Source organism: Cornus florida, unplaced genomic scaffold (assembly GCF_030987335.1).
Source record: "Cornus florida cultivar Cherokee Brave unplaced genomic scaffold, ASM3098733v1 CherokeeBrave_3.0.0_Hap2_Chr02, whole genome shotgun sequence".
NCBI lineage: Eukaryota > Viridiplantae > Streptophyta > Magnoliopsida > Cornales > Cornaceae > Cornus > Cornus florida.
Genome location: NW_026775572.1, coordinates 21,698,674 through 21,709,239, shown reverse-complemented (window position 1 = coordinate 21,709,239; position 10,566 = coordinate 21,698,674). Strand labels below are relative to the sequence as shown.

At 38.0% G+C, this 10,566-nt stretch overlaps 1 pseudogene; it reads right to left on the bottom strand.

Moving 5' to 3' along the window:
* Window positions 1-1,228: 1,228 nt before the first annotated feature.
* On the bottom strand, window positions 1,229-3,381 carry LOC132295813 (L-type lectin-domain containing receptor kinase IX.1-like; annotated as a pseudogene).
* Between the last annotated feature and the right edge of the window lie 7,185 nt (window positions 3,382-10,566).

The window sequence follows — 10,566 nt, the reverse complement described above, 5'->3', positions numbered from 1 at the left end:
TATACACGGAAAACCCTAATTGAGCCATTCTCTGACTTTTTTTTCTCCTTCAAGTAATTCCTTCCTTCTCTATTTCTTTCCTTATCTTACTAAATCCTTTATTTGCTAGGAAAAGATCTTCTTATGGGACCTAATGCCTTGTTCGACTCACCCATTCTGGTTAAACCCACGTTGCGGGGCAGAATGGTTAAACCCACGTTGCGGGGCAGTTAAAATGTCATTTGGTTAAAATGCCATTCTTTCCCATTGAAAAGCATATAAAAGACATTTACTTTTAGGAACAAATGCATAAAAGTTTTTTTTTTTTTAAAGTAAAAAAATAAAAAATAAAAAAAAATATATGGTGGGATATATAAAGCATACAATTATTGCAATAATATAAGTTGACGAACAGACACTTTCTTCGTGCAGTCAGAAAGTGAAACTCTTTCCATATTAAAAAAACACAGAAAAGATAGATATTTACTTCCCAACAACTTTGCTAGAAAGTTGTATATGAATGGACTGAAGGACTTGAGTTGGACATGGCACAGTGATTGGGTTGGAGATATTAAACTATTAAAGCTGAGAGAATGGCATATTCCTTGGCAATTAGAAAAACAAATTTTGACCCCCGATCTACTTCCATTTTTGAAAGAAGAGGAGGAAGAAAATAGAAGCACCCCACTAACCTAGCGGAAAATGGGCGGGCTTTATGGATGTCAATTTTTACCGTCACGTTAATAGCAGATATGGAAAACCTTTTTATACCGTTAGAGAGGGTATGGATTTAACTTTGAAACCCGTCGTGGGTCTTGAAGCAGGAACAGGTTCTAAAAGTTATTGGCCCTGCCTAATGTATACTATATTAAAATTATATTAAATGCTTTAGCCTTTAAGAATTATTATTATAATTCTAAACACCACCTAAAATCACAAATAGGTAAACATAGAAATTGAAATCACACTATTCATTACCAATCTCTTCGCTCAAGTTACAATACTTCACACTTACAATATAAAATAACGTAAATTATACAGATTGAAAACATCAAGTGCCAATAACAATGCTAGATGTAATTAAGGCACAGAGATAAGAAGAAAACATACAAACACTGAAACACACACACATCACATGCATATTTCAAACTTAATATATTTAGGACATAGCTACAAATTTGAATGTGCGAGAATCATGAACCACCACAAGCTGTAGAAAATGAGCTGAAGTTTGAGGACTGCCTGAAAATTAAGGTTGGCCTCTTTCAGAACCACTAGAACTATTCGATGAGGAAAGAATTACTGGAAGAGGAATAAATTTGGATACTGGCATGGTTGATGGCAGGTCTGGCAACGGAGCTTTAGAATTGTTCAGCACATCCATGACTTGCCTTATGGAAGGGTGGCTGCTATAATCTGGATAACCACACCAAATCCCCACAACAATCAAACGATTCATCTGTTCCACATCGTATTCTCCGCCTAATTTTGGATCGGCTACCTCAAGAACATTTCTATTTCCATAATGTCCCCATACCACTTTCACTAATCCAATTGCAACTTTCTTGCCATTGGCTTCACCGTGTTCAATAGCACGCTTTCCACATGCTATCTCCAAAGCAACAATCCCAAAACTGTAGATATCTGATTTCTTGGTAGCTTTGCTATTCTGATGGTATTCAGGAGCCACGGAGCCACGTAACCAGGTGTCCCAAGCAAATCCATTGTTTGAGACTCTTTTCCGTGTTCTACGAGTCTTGCTAGCCCAAAATCCCCAAGCTTAGCATTAAAATTCGAATCATACAAAACATTGCTCGATTTGATGTTCCGGTGCAACATACATTGTTCACAGTCCTCTTGCATATAAACCAATGCCGATGCCAGGCCTAACGCGATCCTATACCTCTCCTCCCATTTCAACAAGCACGTTTCTTTGAAAAGATGGAAATCAAAGCTCTTTTTTGGCATGAAATCATAAACAATGAGAAGTTCCGGATCTTGATCATGACGCCAACCGATGAGTTTTATCAAGTTCTTGTGCCTCAGTATGCGAATGGCTTGAACTTCTGAGACATACTCCTTCATACCTTGCCGCAACCCTGGAATTATCTTTTTAACAGCAACACTGGATTTGGTATCACTCAAGACCCCTTTGTAAACCCATCCAAACCCACCCTTTCCAAGCAGCCGTTCATCTGCAAAACTATTGGTCGCGACTTCTAATTCCCTGTATGAGAAGTTCCTAGGTACTTCCACCCTTTCCAACTCATAGTCTGCTGGTATCGGATTATTTTCAGTATTCCTTATATTATTCCTTTCCAACTCATGATAGTCGGCCGCCATACGACTACTTTCAGTTTTCCTTTTCTTCCACAAGAAAATGGCAATCAAACCCAATCCGCCAACCAAAGCACATGAGCCAACACTTAATCCAGCCACTAGTGCCGTCTTTCCTTTAGGTTTGGGGCCTGGACTGGTGCTTGATGCCTGCGGCGCTGGATCTGTTTTGCCTGAACTGGGGCTCGGTGCCACCGGTACTGGCAGATCTGTTGAGTTGAAACTCCATAATTTAATGGCATGTTTTTCGAAAGCTGCTCCGGTTGAGGCTGAAAAGCCAAAATAAACCATTTCCTGCAAGATGACACTCAAATCAACAATGCAACTAAGGTTATCTTGTCGAACTATTGCATTATTTACAATACTGGTGAAGCTGACACTCAAAGTTTTCAAGCTAGAATTATAAGTAATCCATGCTTCATTTTCTCCCCCTTGAGTAATATTACCATACCATATTGAAGTGTTAACAGATCTCAAAGAGCTAAGATTGATACCTACATGACTGTTGGTCAGGTTGTATGGATCCCAACCATTCTTAAAAGTGTCGAACTCCACAGCAACAAATGGAGTGGTGGCGTTAATTGTGGGACTTACGCTACCGATTGGAAGACCAAGAGCACCACCTTTTGTGTTGAGGATAATACTTATATTCGAAACATTGGGAAGTAGGAAGAATGCAAATCCATCGCCGCCTTTTAAACTTCCTGCTGAATCAATGACAAAGGAGAAATTGGTGGCGAAGTTTGCTATGTTTTGAGAAGCCTTGTCCCAAAGGTGCAGTGCTTCAATATATGTGGCTCGACCAACTTTATCCATTGATGTTTGGCCGCACTCGTCCGGTGTGACTTGGAAGCCTTGTGCTGAGACATAAGAGTCTCCGTAGACTCTTATTTTGACGTTTAGATCATTGCTTGTGATTGCAGAGATGTTGAATTCTAATGGTGATGCAAGAGGGATGATGAGAAGAAAGAAAAAGGTGATCATGAAGTGAATATAGAGAAGCCTCTCAGATAATTTTGCAAGGGTACTGTAATTGCAAGAGTAATACTTGCAAAGCATGACCATAGTTGTTAGCTAGTTTTGAAGTATTTGATTAAGCTTAAAGATCCATATGCTTGGTGCAGAGCATGACCATGGTTTTTTTATTTTATTTGAAGAAGCAGACAGAAAACAAAACATTGCTTGGACAGGCATTTCTTCTTAAAAAATACTGAAGCATAGCAATTTTTGTATAATGACCCGAACCTATGGGTCCGAATCGCTAACATGGTCCTTACTCGAACCAGAGATTATGCAAGTGTACCATGGTCATTTCCCATTAATTTAATAATTTACAGCCCAACGCGGGTAAAATGGTCATTTCAATATAATTGTAATGGTTTAAGACCCAAAAGGGTAAGACGATCATTTACTAAGGTCATCCAATGATTGCGATGAAGTCCGGTGGTAATAGGGTCATTCCCATGGAAAATATAATTAATGTATTTTATTGGGCAATATAATAAATACTTGTAACTTTAAATAGGTGGTAAAGGATAATTAGGGAAATTAAATCACAAATGTATATAAAATAGGAACCGGTCGACGTGAATTCTTTACACGTCAACTGATTTGGGTCATGCACAGTAACATCACTCACTGCTAGGATACCGGTCGACGTGTGGGGTCGACTGGTTCACGCTACTCAGTCGACGTATGGGATTTTACGTTGACTGGTTGGGTTATCCTCACCCACTTGTCACGCCCCGACAGTTCCAATAAAATCCTCCATTTATTCATATACAAATACATCAAAATACGCCCAGGATCATAAAAATTACCCCCTCTTTTATACAAAGTTATTCCTCAAATACACAAAAAAATCTCCAAATGAATAAAATAAATTCCTGCAACGCCAACTCTTCAACCTAAGCCCGAATCTAGTAATCCCTGTTCGTCCTTGGTACCTGAAACTGGAGGGTGGTGAGACAAAAGTCCCAGTAGGAAAAACTATAACAAGAATCTCATGGAGGTTTAATAAAACAGTTTCACAACATAAACATATAAAAGTGAGTATAAACAAAATAAATATGCATTTAATCAAAACCTCCCCATGTCATTCAAGGTATAGAGAACCCTACACTGAAAAAGATTAATTTTTCATTGGATCACCAAGTCTCCAAGCTTCCGCTGCGCCCTCTGCAAATCTCAGCTCCTCTCTATCTCTCAAAACTCTCTGTATCACTCTCTGTTTTTCCCTCGGCTCGCTCTCTAATTTTTCTATCTTCTCTGCCTCAACTTCATTCACAACACACATTAAATAGACAATTCCACCGACTCAATCCACGTGAACTACTCTACTTTTGGCCAAACAAAAAGTAATTCAATCACCACAAATGGGCTCGCCACTTGCTCTCTTTTCCTATTCCATTAGAACCCACGTGAAGCCAACCAAGAAAATCAACTTGTGGGACCCACGAATTCCCTTTCTTTTTCCATTAAACTGACCAGCTCCTCTTTTCTTACCCTATTTCGGCAGGTGTCCTCTTTCCATCAAAACAAAACCCATTCAAATAATCATGGGACCCACACCAAAATCATTACCTTCTGCAAATACACACAAACCACACGATCTCTCTCTTTTTTCGGCACCTTCTCCAAACAGACCACTCATTTGCTTCTCTCTTCATCAAAACATAAATACATAAATAATATATATACCATCATGCCTTAAAAATATATATATATATATATAAGATATATACATAAACATGTAATAAAAATCAAAACCCATGACAAATGGGACTCGCCAAAAACAACTTTTCCTCACTTCTTTCATTTCCAATTCAGCACTGTTTTTTTTTTTTTTTTTTTTCTCCACAAGATCACACACACACACACACACCTACACCTATATATATAAAATAATCATCACCCCACATCAATGCTAAAGAACAAAATATTAATAACTCAAATCACTAATAAAATTTGAATAATCAATCTCAAACAATTAAAAATCATGAAATAAATATAAATAAAAATCTGAGGTATCACAATCTCCACCACTTAAAAAGAATTTCGTCCTCGAAATTCAGATCCAACAGTTCGTAAACCCGAAAATACCAACAACCACAAAACCAAAATCCAAATCCTTACCCCAGGCGATGTGAGATATAATGATATGTAGGACGTTTTGGTAGCTGACAGTGCTAGTCACCCGCCCACACACTCCATAACCGTTGTGGTAGCTAGTCGATGCGTCACCCGCCTATCCACTAAAAAAACAACAAATCTGGGCTACCTGCCCAACCACATCAACTAAACATCACAATAGCGGCTGGTGAACGCCATCCGCCCACACACACCCGACTACAAGTTGTACCTCACCAGTTCTACACACTCGCCCACTCACACCCGTCTATATCATCACTATACCCACACTTCCGGCTGGGTACAGCTCTGATATCATTTTGTCACGCCTCGACAGTTCCAATAAAATCCTCCATTTATTCATATACAAATACATCAAAATACACCCAGGATCATAAAAATTACCCCCTCTTTTATACAAAGTTAATTTCCTCAAATACACAAAAAAATCTCCAAATGAATAAAATAAATTCCTGCAACGCCAACTCTTCAACCTAAGCCCGAATCTAGCAATCCCCGTTCGTCCTTGGTACCTGAAACTGGAGGGTGGTGAGACAAAAGTCCCAGTAGGAAAAACCATAACAAGAATCTCATGGAGGTTTAATAAAACAGTTTCACAAAATAAACATATACAAGTGAGTATAAACAAAATAAATATGCATTTAATCAAAACCTCCCCATGTCATTCAAGGTATAGAGAACCCTACACTGAAAAAGATTAATTTTTCATTGGATCACCAAGTCTCCAAGCTTCCGCTGCGCCCTCTGCAAATCTCAGCTCCTCTCTATCTCTCAAAACTCTCTGTATCTCTCTCTGTTTTTCCCTCGACTCGCTCTCTAATTTTTCTATCTTCTCTGCCTCAACTTCATTCACAGCACACATTAAATAGACAATTCCACCGACTCAATCCATGTGAACTACTCTACTTTTGGCCAAACAAAAAGTAATTCAATCACCACAAATGGGCCCACCACTTGCTCTCTTTTCCTATTCCATCAGAACCCACGTGAAGCCAACCAAGAAAATCAACTTGTGGGACCCACGAATTCCCTTTCTTTTTCCATTAAACTGACCAGTTCCTCTTTTCTTACCCTATTTCGGCAGGTGTCCTCTTTCCATCAAAACAAAACCCATTCAAATAATCATGGGACCCACACCAAAATCATTACCTTCTGCAAATACACACAAACCACACGATTTCTCTCTTTTTTCGGCACCTTCTCCAAACAGACCACTCATTTGCTTCTCTCTTCATCAAAACATAAATACATAAATAATATATATACCATCATGCCTTAAAAATATATATATATATATATAAGATATATACATAAACATGTAATAAAAATCAAAACCCATGACAAATGGGACCCGCCAAAAACAACTTTTCCTCACTTCTTTCATTTCCAATTCAGCACTGTTTTTTTTTTTTTTTTTTTTTTCTCCACAAGATCACACACACACACACACACACCTACACCTATATATATAAAATAATCATCACCCACATCAATGCTAAAGAACAAAATATTAATAACTCAAATCACTAATAAAATTTGAATAATCAATCTCTAACAATTAAAAATCATGAAATAAATATAAATAAATATCTGAGGTATCACAATCTCCACCACTTAAAAAGAATTTCGTCCTCGAAATTCAGATCCAACAGTTCGTAAACCCGAAAATACCAACAACCACAAAACCAAAATCCAAATCCTTACCCCAGGCGATGTGAGATATAATGATATGTAGGACGTTGTGGTAGCTGACAGTGCTAGTCACCCGCCCACACACTCCATAACCGTTGTGGTAGCTAGTCGATGCGTCACCCGCCCACCCACTAAAAAAACAACAAATCTGGGCTACCTGCCCAACCACACAAACTAAACATCACAATAGCGGCTGGTGAACGCCATCCGCCCACACACACCCGACTACAAGTGGTACCTCACCAGTGCTACACACTCGCCCACTCACACCCGTCTACATCATCACTATACCCACACTTCCGGCTGGGTACAGCTCTGATATCATTTTGTCACGCCCCGACAGTTCCAATAAAATCCTCCATTTATTCATATACAAATACATCAAAATACACCCAGGATCATAAAAAATTACCCCCTCTTTTATACAAAGTTAATTTCCTCAAATACACAAAAAAATCTCCAAATGAATAAAATAAATTCCTGCAACGCCAACTCTTCAACCTAAGCCCGAATCTAGCAATCCCCGTTCGTCCTTGGTACCTGAAACTGGAGGGTGGTGAGACAAAAGTCCCAGTAGGAAAAACCATAACAAGAATCTCATGGAGGTTTAATAAAACAGTTTCACAACATAAACATATACAAGTGAGTATAAACAAAATAAATATGCATTTAATCAAAACCTCCCCATGTCATTCAAGGTATAGAGAACCCTACACTGAAAAAGATTAATTTTTCATTGGATCACCAAGTCTCCAAGCTTCCGCTGCGCCCTCTGCAAATCTCAGCTCCTCTCTATCTCTCAAAACTCTCTGTATCTCTCTCTGTTTTTCCCTCGGCTCGCTCTCTAATTTTTTTATCTTCTCTGCCTCAACTTCATTCACAACACACATTAAATAGACAATTCCATCGACTCAATCCACGTGAACTACCCTACTTTTGGCCAAACAAAAAGTAATTCAATCACCACAAATGGGCCCGCCACTTGCTCTCTTTTCCTATTCCATCAGAACCCACGTGAAGCCAACCAAGAAAATCAACTTGTGGGACCCACGAATTCCCTTTCTTTTTCCATTAAACTGACCAGCTCCTCTTTTCTTACCCTATTTCGGCAGGTGTCCTCTTTCCATCAAAACAAAACCCATTCAAATAATCATGGGACCCACACCAAAATCATTACCTTCTGCAAATACACACAAACCACACGATCTCTCTCTTTTTTCGGCACCTTCTCCAAACAGACCACTCATTTGCTTCTCTCTTCATCAAAACATAAATACATAAATAATATATATACCATCATGCCTTAAATATATATATATATATATAAGATATATACATAAACATGTAATAAAAATCAAAACCCATGACAAATGGGACCCGCCAAAAATAACTTTTCCTCACTTCTTTCATTTCCAATTCAGCACTGTTTTTTTTTTTTTTTTTTTTTTTTTTTTTTTTTTTTTTTTTTTCCACAAGATCACACACACACACACACCTACACCTATATATATAAAATAATCATCACCCCACATCAATGCTAAAGAACAAAATATTAATAACTCAAATCACTAATAAAATTTGAATAATCAATCTCTAACAATTAAAAATCATGAAATAAATATAAATAAAAATCTGAGGTATCACAATCTCCACCACTTAAAAAGAATTTCGTCCTCGAAATTCAGATCCAACAGTTCGTAAACCCGAAAATACCAACAACCACAAAACCAAAATCCAAATCCTTACCCCAGGCGATGTGAGATATAATGATATGTAGGACGTTGTGGTAGTTGACAGTGCTAGTCACATGCCCACACACTCCATAACCGTTGTGGTAGCTAGTCGATGCGTCACCCGCCCACCCACTAAAAAAACAACAAATCTGGGCTACCTGCCCAACCACACCAACTAAACATCACAATAGCGGCTGGTGAACGCCATCCGCCCACACACACCAGACTACAAGTGGTACCTCACCAGTGCTACACACTCGCCCACTCACACCCGTCTACATCATCACTATACCCACACTTCCGGCTGGGTACAGCTCTGATATCATTTTGTCACGCCCCGACAGTTCCAATAAAATCCTCCATTTATTCATATACAAATACATCAAAATACACCTAGGATCATAAAAATTACCCCCTCTTTTATACAAAGTTAATTTCCTCAAATACACAAAAAAATCTCTAAATGAATAAAATAAATTCCTGCAATGCCAACTCTTCAACCTAAGCCCGAATCTAGCAATCCCCGTTCGTCCTTGGTACCTGAAACTGGAGGGTGGTGAAACAAAAGTCCCAGTAGGAAAAACCATAACAAGAATCTCATGGAGGTTTAATAAAACAGTTTCACAATATAAACATATACAAGTGAGTATAAACAAAATAAATATGCATTTAATCAAAACCTCCCCATGTCATTCAAGGTATAGAGAACCCTACACTGAAAAAGATTAATTTTCCACTGGATCACCAAGTCTCCAAGCTTTCGCTGCACCCTCTGTAAATCTCAGCTCCTCTCTATCTCTTAAAACTCTATGTATCTCTCTCTGTTTTTCCCTCGGCTCGCTCTCTAATTTTTCTATCTTCTCTGCCTCAACTTCATCCACAACACACATTAAATAGACAATTCCAACGACTCAATCCACGTGAACTACTCTACTTTTGGCCCAACAAAAAGTAATTCAATCACCACAAATGGGCCCGCCACTTGCTCTCTTTTCCTATTCCATCAGAACCCACGTGAAGCCAACCAAGAAAATCAACTTGTAGGACCCACGAATTCCCTTTCTTTTTCCATTAAACTGACCAGCTCCTCTTTTCTTACCCTATTTCGGCAGGTGTCCTCTTTCCATCAAAACAAAACCCATTCAAATAATCATGGGACCCACACCAAAATCATTACCTTCTGCAAATACACACAAACCACACGATCTCTCTCTTTTTTCAGCACCTTCTCCAAACAGACCACCCATTTGCTTCTCTCTTCATCAAAACATAAATACATAAATAATATATATACCATCATGCCTTAAAAATATATATATATATAAGATATATACATAAACATGTAATAAAAATCAAAACCCATGACAAATGGGACCCGCCAAAAACAACTTTTCCTCACTTCTTTCATTTCCAATTCAGCACTGTTTTTTATTTTTTATTTTTTATTTATTTATTTTTTTTTCACAAGATCACACACACACACACACACACACCTACACCTATATATATATAAAATAATCATCACCCCACACCTCCACTATCTATAAATAAATAATTTATTGCAATCAATGCTAAAGAACAAAATATTAATAACTCAAATCACTAATAAAATTTGAATAATCAATCTCTAACAATTAAAAATCATGAAATAAATAAAAATAAAAATCTGAGGTAT